The sequence below is a fragment of the Tachysurus fulvidraco genome, chromosome 3, assembly GCF_022655615.1.
Source record: "Tachysurus fulvidraco isolate hzauxx_2018 chromosome 3, HZAU_PFXX_2.0, whole genome shotgun sequence".
Classification (NCBI taxonomy): Eukaryota; Metazoa; Chordata; class Actinopteri; order Siluriformes; family Bagridae; genus Tachysurus; species Tachysurus fulvidraco.
This window is the reverse complement of record NC_062520.1, coordinates 1,327,549-1,332,548: the sequence shown is the minus strand read 5'-3', so window position 1 is coordinate 1,332,548 and position 5,000 is coordinate 1,327,549. Positions and strand designations below refer to the sequence as shown.

At 43.0% G+C, this 5,000-nt stretch overlaps 1 protein-coding gene across 5 annotated transcripts in view; it reads left to right on the top strand.

Annotated features, from left to right (window-relative positions):
* si:ch73-103b11.2 (ninein) overlaps positions 1–5,000 on the top strand; it is a 69,781-nt gene that overhangs the window by 21,597 nt on the left and 43,184 nt on the right. The gene's annotated exons all lie outside the window — the stretch shown is intronic.

Genomic DNA, 5,000 nt, shown 5'->3' with positions numbered 1-5,000 from the left:
CACACACACACACACACACACACACACACACACACACACACACCGAACAGAGTGTGGCTGGATGGAGTCTCGTTGCCCGACTTTACGAGAGTTTATGATGACCCATTAGTTCCTCAGGAGCTCTCGGCTGCACTGTTATAAACTGTTGTAGAAAGGACATTATTTACATTTACACTATTTACTGTAGAGTGTCACCCAGATGGGGATGAGGTTCACTTCTGAGTCTGGTTCCTCTCAAGGTTCCTCAAATCATCTCAGGGAGTTTTTACTCATCACCGTCACCTCAGACTTGCTCATTAGGGATAGTGTGGATAGAAATGTTAGGAGTGGAGTAACTGCCATATCACCTGTAACTGCCATATCACGTGTAACTGCCATATCACGTGTAACTGCCATATCACGTGTAACTGCCATATCACCTGTAACTGCCATATCACCTGTAACTGCCATATCACGTGTAACTGCCATATCACGTATAACTGCCATATCACCTGTAACTGCCATATCACGTGTAACTGCCATATCACCTGTAACTGCCATATCACCTGTAACTGCCATATCACCTGTAACTGCCATATCACGTGTAACTGCCATATCACCTGTAACTGCCATATCACCTGTAACTGCCATATCACGTGTAACTGCCATATCACCTGTAACTGCCATATCACCTGTAACTGCCATATCACGTATAATTGCCATATCACGTATAACTGCCATATCACCTGTAACTGCCATATCACGTGTAACTGCCATATCACCTGTAACTGCTATATCACGTGTAACTGCCATATCACATATAACTGCCATATCACGTGTAACTGCCATATCACGTATAACTGCCATATCACGTGTAACTGCCATATCACGTATAACTGCCATATCACGTGTAACTGCCATATCACCTGTAACTGCCATATCACCTGTAACTGCCATATCACATATAACTGCCATATCACGTGTAACTGCCATATCACGTATAACTGCCATATCACGTGTAACTGCCATATCACGTATAACTGCCATATCACGTGTAACTGCCATATCACGTGTAACTGCCATATCACGTGTAACTGCCATATCACGTGTAACTGCCATATCACCTGTAACTGCCATATCACCTGTAACTGCCATATCACGTGTAACTGCCATATCACGTGTAACTGCCATATCACCTGTAACTGCCATATCACGTGTAACTGCCATATCACATGTAACTGCCATATCACGTATAACTGCCATATCACGTGTAACTGCCATATCACCTGTAACTGCCATATCACCTGTAACTGCCATATCACGTGTAACTGCCATATCACGTGTAACTGCCATATCACGTATAACTGCCATATCACCTGTAACTGCCATATCACGTGTAACTGCCATATCACGTGTAACTGCCATATCACGTATAACTGCCATATTATGTATAACTGCCATATCACCTGTAACTGCCATATCACGTGTAACTGCCATATCACCTGTAACTGCTATATCACGTGTAACTGCCATATCACGTGTAACTGCCATATCACCTGTAACTGCTATATCACGTGTAACTGCCATATCACCTGTAACTGCCATATCACGTATAACTGCCATATCACGTGTAACTGCCATATCACGTATAACTGCCATATCACGTGTAACTGCCATATCACGTATAACTGCCATATCACGTATAACTGCCATATCACGTGTAACTGCCATATCACGTATAACTGCCATATCACGTGTAACTGCCATATCACCTGTAACTGCCATATCACCTGTAACTGCCATATCACATATAACTGCCATATCACGTGTAACTGCCATATCACGTATAACTGCCATATCACGTGTAACTGCCATATCACGTATAACTGCCATATCACGTGTAACTGCCATATCACGTGTAACTGCCATATCACGTGTAACTGCCATATCACGTGTAACTGCCATATCACCTGTAACTGCCATATCACCTGTAACTGCCATATCACGTGTAACTGCCATATCACGTGTAACTGCCATATCACCTGTAACTGCCATATCACGTGTAACTGCCATATCACGTGTAACTGCCATATCACGTATAACTGCCATATCACGTGTAACTGCCATATCACCTGTAACTGCCATATCACCTGTAACTGCCATATCACGTGTAACTGCCATATCACGTGTAACTGCCATATCACGTATAACTGCCATATCACCTGTAACTGCCATATCACGTGTAACTGCCATATCACGTGTAACTGCCATATCACGTATAACTGCCATATTATGTATAACTGCCATATCACCTGTAACTGCCATATCACGTGTAACTGCCATATCACCTGTAACTGCCATATCACGTGTAACTGCCATATCACGTGTAACTGCCATATCACCTGTAACTGCTATATCACGTGTAACTGCCATATCACCTGTAACTGCCATATCACGTATAACTGCCATATCACGTGTAACTGCCATATCACGTATAACTGCCATATCACGTGTAACTGCCATATCACGTATAACTGCCATATCACGTATAACTGCCATATCACCTGTAACTGCCATATCACGTATAACTGCCATATCACGTATAACTGCCATATCACGTGTAACTGCCATATCACGTGCACCTGGTTATTTTTATGTCACAATCTCATCCAATACAATAAGGAAACAAAGAAATGAATGCAGCAAAAAGAGAGAAACGAAATAAAAGACAACAAAGACAGAGAGCAAGAAAAGGAAGCTGTGGGAAATAAAACAGCTTGTCTCTGGATGGGACATTGTCCTCAATCATGTCTCTGGATGGGACATTGTCCTCAATCATGTCTCTGGACGGGACATTGTCCTCAATCATGACCCTAAACATGTCTGGGCTTGTGCTGAACTTCTGAGACACGAGCAGCAGCTGAACTCCACATACCTCACACTGAGGTTCCTCTGTTTATGTGTGTGTTAGCATGAGTTGTGTTAGCATTAGCATTCTACAGTGTAGCTGAGGAGGCGTGTCTTCCTGTTTGTTTTCCCGTACACATGAAACATGATGATAGATATGTGAATGTAATGATTAATGATAGGGGGACACGGTGGCTTAGTGGTTAGCACGTTCGCCTCACACCTCCAGGGTTGGGGTTCGATTCCCACCTCCACCTTGTGTGTGTGGAGTTTGCATGTTCTCCCCGTGCCTCGGGGGTTTCCTCCGGGTACTCCGGTTTCCTCCCCCGGTCCAAAGACATGCATGGTAGGTTGATTGGCATCTCTGGGAAATTGTCCGTAGTGTGTGTGTGAGTGTGTGTGTGAATGAGAGTGTGTGTGTGTGCCCTGTGATGGGTTGGCACTCCGTCCAGGGTGTATCCTGCCTCGATGCCCGATGACGCCTGAGATAGAAGATGAATGAATTCATTTATTTATTTTTATCCTTATTTCTTATTATTATATATTTATTTATTTTCTCTCTCTTCTGTTTCCATACGTCTGTAAAGCTGCTTCGAGACAATGGGAAATTGTTAAAATCTCTAAACAAATAAATGACATTAAACTGAATGAAAGTGAGTCAGATTTCTAGGCAGAATGAACACTCTAGTTGTGATGGTGTTAGCTGGTGTTTACTGAAACCTGTACTTGTGTTTGTGTGTGTTATCGAATCATTTCCATTTATGTCTTATTGCATTTTTAGTATTCAGATATTTTATAAATTCTGCTGACTTGAAAGGTCAGAACTAAGAATGATGTCATGTTTGTCCTCTCTCCACATTCGAGTTGCACAGTGTCAGAAAACCCATTGGTTTTGTTTCCCCTTAGCATCCAGCTAACTGGCTAGCCGTGCTGAGTACTGCTGTAAGCCGCCATGTCGGTCTGACATCACACCGTCATCTCTTCACTCTTTAGTCCAAAACCAGACACACAATTAAACACACACCATGTGAGCATCGTGCTTACTGCCACACACAGGAAATGACTGACAGGAAGTGTTTTGTTCTCAGACAGAAATGACCCCATAAACACTGCTGTGTTCCACACATGAGAAGGTGTTCGTCAGGTGAAGAAAGCTGCTGCTGTGTGAAGTAAATTCTCTCTCGTGCTTTTGTAGCCAAACACTTAAATCCTCCTGCCTTTGATGTGGTGCATTAGCTTCAGCGCTAAACCCCATAAGCTTCTGGCAACATTCACTGCTTTTGTTTAGGGTCTGATGACAAATCACACACACACACACACACACACACACACACACACACACACACACACACACACACACACACACATATACAAATCACACGCACACACACACACGCACACACACACATACAAACACACACATACACACAAACACACACACATACAAACACACACACACAAATCACACACACACACGTACAAATATCAAATATACACATACACACAAACACACACACACACACACACACACACACATACACACATACATAAATACACACACACACACACACACACACACACACACACACACACACACACACACACACACACACACACACACATACATAAATACAGTGCTCAGTAAATAAACACAGTGTATAAACACAGTGTGTGTGTGTGTGTGTGTGTGTGTGTGTGTGTGTGTGTGTGTGCTGCACTCGATTAAGTGATTTATACCATTAAAACCTTGAAAGTGTGTTTCAGTGCATCAGAGCTCAGCAGTGCACTACGGCGTCTCGGACCAGCTCACGTAGCTCAGATCCCGCGTCTCTTTGCTGCTGAGACACGTGTCCTCGAGTCAGCAAGCACACAAAGTCATACAGTGTCATTCACATAATATTTGAATAGCTTGAAGAACATTTTAATCAGAATCTGATTCACATGAGCACTGTGTATAGTGAGGCTGTCACTTCTACGCTCTCGTACGACTAACTCACAAATGTCACCGAGGTGTTAACGGGTCATCGCTCGTGTGCTGTTTACTTTATTATAGAAACAAACTTTTTTTCATAGAAAACTGGAGTGTGTTCTAGGAATGAACCATGAGTGGTCTC